The sequence below is a fragment of the Prunus mume genome, linkage group LG5, assembly GCF_029339155.1.
Source record: "Prunus mume cultivar Tortuosa linkage group LG5, ASM2933915v1, whole genome shotgun sequence".
In the NCBI taxonomy this organism is placed as follows: domain Eukaryota; kingdom Viridiplantae; phylum Streptophyta; class Magnoliopsida; order Rosales; family Rosaceae; genus Prunus; species Prunus mume.
The window spans coordinates 27,584,754-27,598,964 of record NC_142702.1 but is presented as its reverse complement, the minus strand read 5'-3'; the positions used below and the strand labels follow the sequence as shown (position 1 = coordinate 27,598,964).

Genomic DNA, 14,211 nt, shown 5'->3' with positions numbered 1-14,211 from the left:
GCAAAGTAATGGCGACTAACAAAACTGAAAAGAAGTACACGATAGCACATATAAAAGAAGTCTCTGTTCATACCATCGAAAAAGGGTCTTCGGTGTGTACCAAGGATGCTTGAGGAAGGTCACCCGTTAAAGGCATACCCCTTCCTTTCTCTGGTGTGGCGACACATCGTAATCCTGTTGGGTGCGGTTCAGCTCATGGATTACAAGGTACTAGTACTTAACTTCTCTAACATGACTAGCTTTATTTAGAAAAGAAAAGCAAATTTGAAGAAAACTAGTGTAACTCTCTGTCTCCTTTATCCTCCAGTCAAAAAGGCATCTAATTCATTAAAATACAACTTAACGCTAGGCAATAAGAGCATCTCACCTTTGCACAGTTCGAAGAAATCTGAAGTGCCTGACTGCAGTCTCGTAAACACTCCCTTAGAAGACCCATTTTCTAAAGACTACATATAGCAGATACACTAACAGTTAGCAATGAAATCTGTTGATAAAGAACTGAACTTGTTACGTTCGGTACATACCCACATAAATCAAGGATGGGACTTATATGCAATACAGAAGCCCGATTCACATCCAAAGTGGCAACCAGATTTCTGTCCTCATGTGCATCCATAGGAACAACTCTCAATGCCTGTGCGTCATGCCAATGATAGATAATAAGCAAACAAGTAAACAAATAAGGGGTTTCAGAGCAGAGGTGTTATCAATATCTAAGCCAAAGAGTAATGAGCTCTAGCCATTGCTTCAAAATAGAGAAGTAATTTCAAAGATGGAGGTACCTGAGTATAGAAATCCAAAGCATTAGCGTAATCACCATTCAAGAAGCACTTATTTCCCTTTTGCTTCGACTTCAAAGCAGCTTCTTTGTTCTTGCCACGCAGAGACACTTCAGGGTCCGACAAGTCCCTCACCATCTGATCAAATACGACCGGGAGATCTCTTGAAGTTGAGTCAATCTTGAGAGTTCTGGGAAAGCTAATGCAGATGCTGTGAAGAAATCTCGCCCACGCGATCGCAGGGGACTTCCTGCTCCAGAAGAACGCTGAGATTCAAGCAAGAGAACTAGGTAGTTGGAGTCCCACATCGAAAAACAAACATAAACTTCCTCTTTTTGTCTTTTATAAATATGCTCATCCAACTGTCTTATTTTTCAGTTAAGGTCTTTAAAATTTATAAGTTCTTAGGAGTTCAAAACTTTGTAATAGGAAAGTTCAGAATTTTCCAAAAGTTTTCGGAATCTATTGTGATCACAGGCTTAGGTGTACTGACTGTATATCTCCGTGTACCCGTGCATCGTGTGTAATGTCGGGATCAGTTGCTGCAGCTGGTGCTTGGATGAGAAAGTTCAAGGAGTATTATGTTGAATTCCAATCCCTGAGGGAGAAGAAGGTTCATCAAGAGAGGAATCTGAATGGTGAATCACAATCCCTGACAGAGATAGAGGTTCGTGTAGAGAGGTTGAGTGAGACAGACATTGCCGAAGAAATACAACTTAAAACGATGCAATCGGTAGGGCTTCCTTGTTATTCTTTGTTTAATAAATTTTTAATTGTATTTGTGGTGACTCTGAGTTTTCTTTCTCAAGACCATGGAGACACTGGTTACAAAGCAAAAGCAGGTAGAGAAGTTGCTAGAGGAGGTAAAGGATCTGATGAATGAGCAGGAGAAGGAGGAGGAGAATCCAATGGAGAAATGATAACTAATGCCTCTCTTTCCAATATTATGCTTTCCTACACCCTAAACCCTAAACTTAGTGGGTTGTTTGTTTGCCCTAATTGTTTATTAATTAGATTTGGTGTGTACCGACTCGGATATGGGAATTTTATTAATTAGATTTGGTTCTATTGTTGCGATTACCTGTTTTTGTTTTTTTGTAAATTGTCTCTCACTTGTTTGGTTTTAAATATACATTCACAGTACTTTTCTCAATAATTGACATACGAGATAGCCAATTGTAATCTATACCAATCCTCTTATTCAATTCTTCCACAAACTTAAAGGTTATTTCATATATAATTTGGAGCAATAAAAACCGTATCTACCACAATGATTTGAGTGACAAAATAATAATCTCATAAAATAACGGTTATTGAAAAGATAATTCTATTATAATTCCTTTATAAGGTTGCTTCAGTATAAAGGAAAGCATAACAATCTGATGGAAACTGAACTCTAGGAGTAAAGATGATGTTAATTTGTAATATATATGACAATAAAATAAATATTCCATCATGTCGAAAAATAATCTTTAGAATCGCACTTGTAATTGGCGTTGGAGAAGACTGTCTAGTAAATCAACATGGATTTTCTCTTACCCGTCAGCAATTACTGCGTGCATTGTGAACGAAAAGATTTTGCAAGCAATGTCACACGCTTTATTCCAACCCAAATATGCTAATTCATGCATCAATGTTCAAAGATGTGGAGACTCAAATTGTAATTATGCTCACGCAAACTGATCTGGTTATATTTTTAACGTTCTCTGCTTCTCTCTCCTCTTAAGGAATTGAAAGTATGGGAAAATCTTGTATGTATGATCCGTAATAACACGAAAATATATCACAAGGTCGGTAATGAGACGTGATTTAATTTCCTGTTTTATTTGTATATTTATTTCATTGACTTGGTATATATATTCCTTGTCTCTCAAAGACTTGATTCTTGCCTAAAATAGGAAATCCTTTGTGTAGACACCAAGCAAAGCATTGTATATAATTATCACACGATTGTTCAATGAAAATCATCGAGAATACTCAAAACCTTTCAGTCGGTTTATGCTGTCCACGGCAGCAGTCACCCACTACTACAATATCTGGGTTTGGGAACAATTATCATTCGTGCTTTTTAATAAAAGGCTCAATTATTTGTGCCCTATGAGGATGGCCACAGTGCAGCCACTTTTGAATAGTCTGTTTCCTCAATAGGAATTTGACAGAGTTTCCTCTGATCAAAGGGCACGATTTTGCTTTGTCGTGTCTAAAAACTCAATACTTTTGAGCACGAAGGATATCATTCTTCTGACAACATTGAGAACAAATTGTGATTTGCCTTTGTACTAGTGTCACTTTTGCACACAAACCATTCGTGTCTAAAGTGTTTATTTATTTTATTTAAAATAAAATAAAATAGCAATTTGCGATCTCACGCATACAGATTGGGCCATATACTAACAAGGTAAATGCCCTACACTGAATTAATTCTCATTCATACATATTACAGGATCCAAATTTTCATTTCATGTGCAAGATAATGAGGTAATTCAACCATACACCACATTTTCTCATCGACAAAATCACATTCAAAATTGTACTCGAAAAGAAAATATTGACGAAAAATTTATAAATATCAAGCATCCAGTATAGGGCATGTGCATAACAAATTACAAATTCCCCTTATGTATAAAAATTTATAAGTTTGTATCACATTCAGCCATGATCATGACTTAAATACAACATTTAGGTTGATATCAACCTCAAATAAAAACTGAACGTAGTACCAAAGAAATATACTAAATTAAATATACAACCCTCTGAACCTTGTCAGCAGCCTAAATGTTATGAAGATTGAAGACCTTGCCAAAATCAAGTGCATCTAGCCCAACCAAAAGTTCCAAAGTTCTTATCAAAACCACCCAATAGGGCAGGTTCTCCAACCAAACAACCAAACAACCAAACAACCAAATCACTAATCTAATTCACATATGAACCATCTACGGAATATCACTGAAGTCCAAGAATACATAATATTCATTTACATAAACAAAAAAGAGTTAGAAAGTCGCTGAACAAAAACTTACGATTACTTTATTGGAAAAAGAAATTAAGAAAATCAATTAATCATATCAAAGTTGGCTTGAGCAGTTGAGAGAAAATGGTTAAGAAGTGTAGCTTTTTAGGTACAATAAGACCATGGGATGGCTATAGATATTGGTAGATTAGAATATAGATTAGAAGGGTCACAACTTAATATGCACACGATGTATAAAAACCGAGCAATTCTGCAATTAGAAGCCAACAACTAAGCCGATAACCAAGTTACACAACTCTGATAACCAACTCACCAAATCAGACCAATCAAGTGGATCCAATAATCAAGTGGATCCAAGTTAAATGCCTGTGCAAGATTGTCTTCCGCCTGCAAAGATCAAATCATTTTAAGTCAAGTGTGATCCAATTCAGTGTCATATGTGCCAAAATCATTGAACACTTTCTACATTGTTCAATAACAGCAACTTATTAGATATTGGCGTCTAGTACTAATAAATTGCACATTCAAATTATATAATAACAACGTGTAGTGATAAATGATCATAATAATTTCGCTGACGATAAATTCTATCGTACAAAACTGAAGGGTGGTCACAAACTCTCTTATGCAATGCTCCAATTATATGCATGGAAAGTTCCTCTCAACACACCAAGAGAACTTAACGCACCCACCAGTATGGTGCTCGATACATCTTTTGAGACTATTGCATCCTGTAATCCGTCAAGTATTGAACACAAGACTTACAGGTGCAGAGTGAACATAGGAAATAGGTGCCCACTAAATTTGGAAAGATCATAACCAGTTTTCAGACGGTGTTATACCTTATGATACTAATCCATGCTTTATTTCCAGCTGCAGAGGAAGATTCCAGATCACGATAAGAACAACATTATAAACAGAGGCCTGGATTTATATTAGAAACGCTATTGATTTGCATATGATGAGCCACTCTATCGATGTCATCAAGATTGATGAACTCTTCAGCCTGTGCGAACATCAAGTGAATGATTACATGAATATAAATCTAAAGCGAGTCAGGAGAATTTGTACTTTCTACGAAACATACAATACCTGAAGATGAGGCTCCATGTTGCCAGAGGTGATGTTGTTGGGTAAGTGCTTAAGTTTCTCTTTTTCACAGTCAACAACAGAGCTCTGAAAGACTATGCCAGAACAATTCGGTTTGGCCCAGTGAAAAGCATTTAGGACTAGGTCAGAAAAGTTTACTTTTAAACAACCACTGCGCTGACAACGAAATGAGTATTCATCTTCTAGAAACTTGATTCGGTCCTTACAGTCCCACTGCCCAATCTGTAGAAACAAAACTTAGTTTTTACAGTCCCACGTTGGTATTTCAAAATGTGGAAAGGTTTAGGGGGAAAAGGGCTCTCCACATTCTGTAGATACTATAGCTGCATGAACATCATAATGTTATTCCATACTACCGAACTGAATGAGATACAACAGTACGTGAAAGGAAATACGCATGGATGTTTGGTTGACAAGAATGATTGAACAAACTTCCAGATGCATAGATAGCTAATACTATACTTACGCCACAAAGAAAATGAAACCAAGAGCCAAACTTTTCCTTTCATATAGACAAATTTAAATCAAACAGGACTAATGATTTAGAAACAAATTCCACTAGTGGATATGTTTTTACACTAGGAGGAGCGTCCATATCTTGGAAATCTAGTAAACAAACTTGTATAGCCCGATCAACAATGGAATCGGAATTTGCAGATTTAGATAAGGCTGGTGAAGAAGCCAAATGGCTTAGAATTTTTTTGGAGGATATACCTATTTGGCCTAAGCCTGTGATGGATGTTTGTATACATTGTGGTTGTATGGCTATTCAAGCAAGAGCCAAAAGTAATGCATACAATGGAAAGTCTAAACATATTAGACGAAGGCATAATACAATCAAGCAGTTGCTCTCAAATGGAATAATTTCCATTGACTATATAAGGTCAAAACAAAATCTTGCAGATCCGCTTACAAAAGGCTTGACAAGAGAGCAAATCAAACAAACATCGAGGGGAATGGGATATTTAAAGCCAATTCAATAAATGAATCGGCCTAACGGAAACCTAACCTAGCTTATTGGAGATCCCATGGTCTAGGTTCAATAGGCAAACTGGTTAGACATGATTCAAATAAGCTAACACACTTATATCTCATTCCTATGATGGAAAGAAGTGTGTTTTCTGCAAGAAGTCTATTAGGGTACGAAAGTTTAATGATGTTGATGTCTTAAAATCAAGATGAATAGACCAGACTATTCTTAGTCAACATTACCTATGTAGGAGTAAATGTGGGGTCGCATTTATGAGAATGAGATGGCTAAATTCTCTAAAGCTCCTATGAATCCATGATTTGTTCATGACCAAAATGAACACAAACGTATGAATAAGTGGTATGTTAAGATGTAACATATGTGATACTTGTTGTCTCGGTTTACTACAATAGGTGAGCAGTTCAAGATTTTATATTCACTGCGTCACCTAGTAAATCCGATAAGTATTCACTAGGGTAGGTTCAAGTCCAAAAGACACCTCTCCTGATGTGTGTTATATCTAAGTTTTCTCTCAAATATGCACATTATAATTTTCCTATACAAATGTGGGGTATTGTTAGAGTTTATATAGGAAAAATACACTTGCATTTAGTCCCACATTGGAAGGGAGTTGTTTCCTTTTGGTTTATAAGCACCAGTACTTTAGAAATACTAAATAGGGTATGGGCCTAGTGGGCTTCATCATGGTTTGGACTTAGAATATTGTTGAGGCCCAAAAAAGTCACGAGAAGCCCAAAAACATTCAAAGCCCAATATAACATATAATGTTGGTCATGCGTTAATTCAAGCTGTATTTGGGAATTAATTTATTAAATAAATATATAAATAGTGTACATGCCATGCCAAATCAATAATACATTTTTCCTATGTCAATCACCTACCAAGCTCACATGAACCCAAGTCATATAGTTTACGGGGCTTGCATGAGGGATTGTGGTGTGGAAGGTTACGAAGGTCCACAAGGCCCACGGAAGCCCTTGGATAATGGAGACTTTGGGCTAGATACTTGGGAGCACCAAAGTCCAAGCCCATTACTTAGAGTTCTCCAATGTGGGTGAGTAAATGAGATATTTTTTCAATCACTTCTTTTTTACCCATAGGAAATAGTCATTTTCCAAATGCCTAGCTTTACCTGTTGGAAACAAGCCTTTTCCAGTACTTCCTATTACCCACTGGAAACAAGCCACTTCCAACACTTCCTTTTACCCATAGGAAATAGTCATTTTCCAATGCCTAGCTTTACCTATTGGAAAATAGCATGCTCGAGTGCTTCCATTTAACCATTAGAAATAGGCTGGTTCCAGCACCTCTTTTTACCTATTGGAAATAAAGGAGAGCCTTCACCTTCGATAAATTAGGAGGCATTTCTCATCCAAAAGAAACCCATCTTGGTTGTTGCAAGCTTCTTAACAACCATGAAAACTCACCTTTCTTCAGCTACTGCAAGCATTCTAGCAGCTTCTAATTTTTCTTCAGCCAACACTCCTCACTCTACTGCTGCAAGCATCCCAGCAGCCATCAACTCCCATAAAGCATCACCTAGCTCCAAGCTTTTCCTTCATTCCAAGCTTTAAACACCAAAGCCTTCAAACCTCAAGATTTTCCTTCCATCCTCCCCTCTTGAAACTCTTAAATCCCTATAGCCATAGCCACAAACAACAAATTATCAACATCAAACTCAAACATATCCAACACCAAGCCAAACACATGCATTCTCATTTGCTAAACTTGTGGGTCTTTAGCTCCCACACTCCAAGCTCTCATGCCAAGCTCATATAATCTCATATCAACATCAACAAGTCATCTTCAACTATTCGTCGAGCTGTTGGAAACGTCAACACGAAACATGCAGCCGCTGGAAGAAGAACAAAGTACTCCCCCGGGACTTTCTTCTCCCTCAGGATACTTTGGGCCTAGTTCTCGCTAACTCAGAAAAAGGGGCAACGAAGTCTTCATTCATCACTTTATGGCGATCCAAGAATCAACAAAGCCCGAATGAGCCTTCGGATGAAAAAGACCCCAACAAATATATACATATTTAAGTGGTATGTTAAGATGGGCCTTGGGACAACATTATCATTCTCACACATAAACACTTTCTGAGAGAAATCATATCACTATTCGCTAGAAATCAAAGCCACAATGCTTAGGTTTTGATTTGTGATAGTTTAATCCTAATGGACAGACTCCTATTTTGTAATTTATTCTACTGTTGTATTAATTTGATTATATTTATATAAAGTATATTTCGTTTTGTTTATTATTCTGTTACTTGGTATTATACTGATTGTTCTCCAACAAGTGTAAGAGAAAATCTATGTTCATTTACTAGACAGTCTTCTCCCACACAATTTACAAGTGCGATTCTAAAGACTATTTTTTGACATGATGCTATAATTATTTTATTGTCATATATTACAAATTTACATCAAGATTGGCCTGCTAACAGTTAGCAATGAAATTTGTTGATAAAGAACTGAACTTGTTACGTTTGGTACGTACACACATAAATCAAGGATGGGACTTACATGCAATACAGAAGCCCGATTCACATCCGAAGTGGCAACCAGATTTCTGTCCTCATGTGCATCCATAGGAGCAACTCTCAATGCCTGTGCCTCATGCCAATGACAGATAATAAACAAACAAGTGAACAAATAAGGGGTTTCAGAGCAGAGGTGTTATCAATCTAAGCCAATGAGTAATGAGCTCTAGCAATTGCTTCAAAATAGAGAAGTAATTTCAAAGATGGAGGTACCTGAGTATAGAAATCCAAAGCATTAGCATAATCACCACTCAAGAAGCATTTATTTCCCTTTTGCTTCAACTTCAAAGCAGCTTCTTTGTTCTTGCCACACAGAGCCACTTCAGGGTCCGCCAAGTCCCTTACCATCTGATCAAATACGACGGGGAGATCTCTTGAAGTTGAGTCAATCTTGAGAGTTCTGGGAAAGCTAACACAGATGGTGTGAAGAAATCTCGCCCGTGCGATCACAGGGAACTTCCTGCTCCAGAAGAACGCTGATATTCAAGCCCAAGAAAGAACTAGGTAGTTGGAGTCCCACATCGAAAAACAAACATAAACTTCCTCTTTTTTTCTTTTATAAATATGTTCACCCAACTATCTTATTTTTCAGTTAAGGTCTTTAAAAATTTTAAGTTCTTAGGAGTTCAAAATTTTGTAATCGGAAAGTTCAGAAATTTCTGAAAGCTTTCGGAGTCTATTGTGATCACAGGCTTAGGTGTACTGACTGTATATCTCCGTGTACTCGTGCATCGTCTGTAATGTTGGGATCAGTTGCTGCAGCTGGTGCTTGGATAAGAAAGTTCAAGGAGTATTATGTTGAATTACAATCCCTGAGGGAGAAGAAGGTTGATCAAGAGAGGAATCTGCTGAATGGTAAATTACAATCCCTGATGGAGTTGGAGGTTCGTTTAGAGAGGTTGAGAGAGAAACACATTGCCAGAGAAATACAATTTAAAGCGATGCAATCGGTATGGCTTCCTTATTATTCTTTATTATTTAATTTTTAATTGTATTTGTGGTGACTTTGAGTTCTTCTTTCTCGAGGCCCTGGAGAAAAAGGCTAGAGTGGCTGAGCAGCTAGAGGAGCATATAGGTAGAGTGCGTGAGCAGGTAGAGAAGCGGCTAAAAGATACATGACTCTCTTTCCAAAATTATGCTTTTCTACACCCTAAACCCTAAACCCTAAACTTGGTGGGTTGTTTGTTTGCCCTAATTATTTATTAATTAGATTTAGTGTGTACCACTCGGATATGGAAATTTTATTAATTAGATTTGGTTCTATTATTGCGATTACGTGCTTTTGTTTTTTTGTAAATTGTCTCTCACTTGTTTGGTTTTAAATATACCTTCACAATACTTTCCTCAATAATTGACATCCGAGATAGCCGATGGTAATCTATACCAATCCTCTTCTTCAACTCTTCCACAAACTTAAAGATTATTTCATATATAATTTGGAGCAATAAAAACCGTACCACAATGATTTGAGTGACAAAATAATAATCTCATAAAATAACGGTTATTGAAAAGATAATTCTATTATAATTCGTTTATACGGTTGCTTCAGTATAAAGGAAAGCATAACAATCTGATGGAAATAGAACTGTAGGAGTAAAGATGAACTGGTGCACGAATTGGTAGAAAGTTCCAAAAACCAAGCAGGCCAATCTTGATGTTAATTTGTAATATATATGACAATAAAATAAATATTTCATCATCTCGAAAAATAGTCTTTAAAATTGCACTTCTAAATGGCGTTGGAGTAAATCAACAGGGATTTTCTCTTACCCTTCAGCAATTACTGCGTTTATTGTGAACGAAAAGATTTTGCAAGCAATGCATGCTTTATTCCAACCCAAATATGCTAATCATGCATCAATGTTCAAAGATGTGGAGACTCAAATTGTAATTATGCTCCCGCAAACTGATCAGGTTATGTTTTTAACATTCTCAACAGTATTTGGGTGGGCAAGAAGTCCAAAAACTTGCCGGACTGAATCATTTTTGTCGGTCCTTCAAAGAAGAGGCCTGCTTCTCTCTCATCTTAAGGAATTGAAAGTATGGGAAATTCTTGTATGTATGATCCGTAATAACACAAAAATATATCACAAGGTCGGTAATGAGACGTGATTTAGTTTCTTGTTTTATTTGTATTTATTTCGTTGATTTCCTATATATATTCCTTGTTTCTCATCAAGGACTTGATTCTTGCCTAGAATAGGAAATCCTTTGGGTAGACACCAAGGAAATCATTGTATATAATTATCACACTGATATGTTCATAATTTCACATGATTTTATATCCCTTTTACTTAGTTTTGTGAATTAATTTGGACTAAAGATGCTGAGTTTAGTTATTTCCTGTTTTTCAGCTTATGAGCCACGGAATGAATAAATTCGCCAAATATTCATCGTAATAGAGTTCGACATGATTCCAATTGGAGATGGGAGACAGCATCTTGAAGTTTATCCATGAATATTTTCATAATTTTTGAAGACTGCTAAGGTGCCCATTTTTAATTAGACAATTCAGCAAAAATCAATTCCCGGAGAATACTGAGTCAGCAGGGGTATTTTGGCCACAACTCACTCATACGACATCGGATTGAGGCACATGATATATGGATGAAAAGAAGACGTCCAGAGCTTTCCAAAGACTGGTCGTACGCAATATTTGGAAGTCAGAAAGGTGTCCAAATCGCATTCGCAATGAGGATCACGTGCAGTTTCCTGGAGGTTTTAGGAAACTTAGTTTTAATTACCTTTTCCAGTTAGGAACTGACTTGGAAATCCAGTCTTCATGTAAGGCCACTTGTTTAGGCCCATTCTAACTAGGTTTTAGGTTCTTTTAAGAGGGGAGGTCGTGGGGGCTCAAGAGACACACGAGAAATTTCAGACTTCAACCTTGGAGCAAGGAAGAGCCACCGTGCCTCTAAACTCTAAGGGTTTTTCTCATCTCTTTCTCCATGTTTCATTTTTGCTTTGTTACCATGATTATGAGTAACTAATTTTCTTTTACTAAGACACAATGTAACCCTTTTCTAATTATTCAAAGCTTAGTTATGTCATGCTATTAGAATTTCCATGTTGTTGAAATTTAATCACTGTGCTTATTTTCTTAACTAATGATCTTGATGCTTAGCTACCATCTAGGTTTTTGGTTAAGTAATTTGATGCATGTTAGGGTATACGCCATGCCTAATATGAGTTTTGCTTCTTGTGATTAAATTCATGAATGCGCCTAAGGTAAACACCATACTCGTGTGATTGTGTGAAGTTCTCATTGAACCTAAGGTCTTTTTATATGTTTATATTTATGCCTCACGCCAAGGATAAATTGCATGTAAGAAGAAGTGGTTAATTGCTGTGAAAAGAGTTAGTCATAATCTTGGAGAACTAATCATCAACATAACTTGGGAATTTTGATAGTATGCATGCTAAGGTTTGGATAAGAGGAATTGTGGTGAAATTGTTGTCTTGGTAAGCTTCTTTAAAATCTTTCACAAACTTATTTAGTTCATGTTTTTCTTCATTATCTTGTCTTTTAATTTTCTTGTTTTCAACGTTCTTTCAAAGAAAATCTTTCAAAACCGACTTTAAAAACTCCTTTATTAAGTTTTAGTTGAGTCATTAGTTTTAAGTTTATTAATTAGGGTGTCTAGAGTAATTTAGGATTTAAATTAGTTCATAATTCACAACAACTTGAGAATTTATTCAATCTTTGTGGGAACGACCTTGTACTTGCATTGGCTATATTGCATTAACCTTTTGCGCTTGCAAGTTTATTTCTTGAATTTAACTATCTAATTTTCAGGTAGTAATATTATACATCACACACGATTGTTCGATGAAAATCATCGAGAATATTCAAAGCCTTTCAGTTGTCCACGGCAGCACAGTCACCCAAGGATAACTGAATAGACGAGACCTTCACAAGTTCATATCCAATGACAATGTGATTAGGATTATAGAGCTTCTCCAGGATCTGCCAATTGTCAATGTGAAACAACATTAAAACATCATTTGGAGTTATTTATGTACTAAACAAGTACACCAAGTGACTAGTGAGGTATCCATGTCTCATCTATGAATCAGATCTAATCAACACAAATGTAAAAAGTTCAAGATGAAGTAACTTGTGCACAACAAGAGTTTTCCCTCGATTGATGCTTTACAGTGTTCCATTGCAGGTTGCAATTTTCCGAGGAAACAAAATGCCTGTGCAAGATTGTCTTCCGCCTGCAAAGATCAAATCATTTTAAGTCAAGTGTGATCCAATTCAGTGTCATATATATGTGCCAAAATCATTGAACACTTTCTACGTTGTTCAATAACAGCAACTTATTAGATATTGGCGTCTAGTACTTATAAATTGCACATTCAAATTATATAAATAATGACAAAGTAGCTCCCAAATAATAACAAAGTGTAGTGATAAATGATCATAATAATTTCGCTGACGATAAATTCTATTGTACAAAACTGAAGGGTGGTCACAAACTCTCTTCTGAAATGCTCCTATTATATGCATGGAAAGTTGATCTCAGCACACCAAGAGAACTTAACGCACCCACCAGTATGGTGCTAGATACATCTTTTGAGACTATTGCATCCTGTAATCTGTCAAGTATTGAACACAAGACTTACAGTGCAGAGTGAACATAGGAAATAGGTGCCCACTAAATTTGGAAAGATCAGAACCAGTTTTCAGACAGTGTTGTACCTTCTGATACTAATCCATGCTTTATTTGCAGCTGCAGGGGAAGATTCCAGATCACGATAAGAACAACATTATAAACAGAGGCCTGGATTTTTATGGAAAACGCTATTGATTTGCATATGATGAGCCACTCTATCGATGTCATCAAGATTGATGAACTCTTCAGCTTGTGCGAACATCAAGTGAATGATTACATGAATATAAATCAAGATCGATGTTCTTGCCACACATGTGACAAAATATATACAAATTTATAAATAAACCCAATCCTAGACATGTATTTATAAAAAAACCCAAGCACTATTTAAACATAGAAACACACCCAAAATCAACCCAAAAGTCAACTTTTTGGGTGTGTTTATAAATGAGTTTTGAGTGTGTGTAATGATGGGTTTTGGGTGTGTTTATATGTTTAAATAGTGCTTGAGTTTTTTTATAATTTCAACCCCCATTTTGGGTGTTTTAGTGAAATCCCCCAAAATATATCAGTGATTTGTGTATCTCAAAAGTTGTGATACTAATGTTCACTTGGGTAGGAGTATGTACGGTTAAGAAGAAGACCGTGACTATCCAAAACGGTGTTGTAGTCTGAGGGTGCTGTTATGGGAATTGAATTTTTTATTTCTCCAAACAGTCATTAAACGCAATTACCTATCAAACTAATTGTGGAAGTCTATTGCAAAATTGCACAAATGATGAGAACCTGAAAAATATGGGGATCTATTGCAAACTTGCCCTAGACATAATTTGCAAAGTTCTTAAGGAATGAAAAATCATTGATAGTTTAATAGCAACCACAATTGTAAGAGAATTGTGGGGGTGGCTTGACTATCTTTGTAATCTCATATTCTTTTAAGAATGGAAATGTAATTTGCTTAATGAAAGAGATGAGTAACTTTTATTTTAAGGTATTGAAAGGTTAAAGACCCAACAAATACCTTAAATGTGGGGGAAGTCTACCGAAAAGTTGGCAAATTAAGTCACAACTAAACGTATGGAGGACTTTTTGAAAACAACTACTCTCGAATTAATGAATATAATTTCATAAGATGGAACTTGCACACCATCAGTTTATAGTCAACCTAGTGGATTCAAAGTTTAAAAATAAGGTTG

General features: G+C 36.2%; 2 long non-coding RNA genes across 3 annotated transcripts; one reads left to right on the top strand and one right to left on the bottom strand.

The window, feature by feature from the left end:
- Positions 1-824: 824 nt before the first annotated feature.
- Positions 825-1,859, top strand: LOC148917484 (uncharacterized). The gene is made up of 2 exons (XR_016127320.1): positions 825-1,512; positions 1,589-1,859. It is a non-coding gene; the product is annotated as an uncharacterized LOC148917484 (long non-coding RNA).
- Positions 1,860-12,152: 10,293 nt separating this feature from the next.
- On the bottom strand, positions 12,153-13,269 carry LOC148917483 (uncharacterized). Of its 2 annotated transcripts, XR_016127261.1 has the most exons (3): positions 13,102-13,269; positions 12,515-12,998; positions 12,153-12,363 (listed from the first exon to the last, which is right to left on the bottom strand). It is a non-coding gene; the product is annotated as an uncharacterized LOC148917483 (long non-coding RNA). The 2 variants fall into 2 exon arrangements; XR_016127260.1 differs by lacking the exon at positions 13,102-13,269 and having other exon boundaries at positions 12,515-13,095.
- Positions 13,270-14,211: the final 942 nt, after the last annotated feature.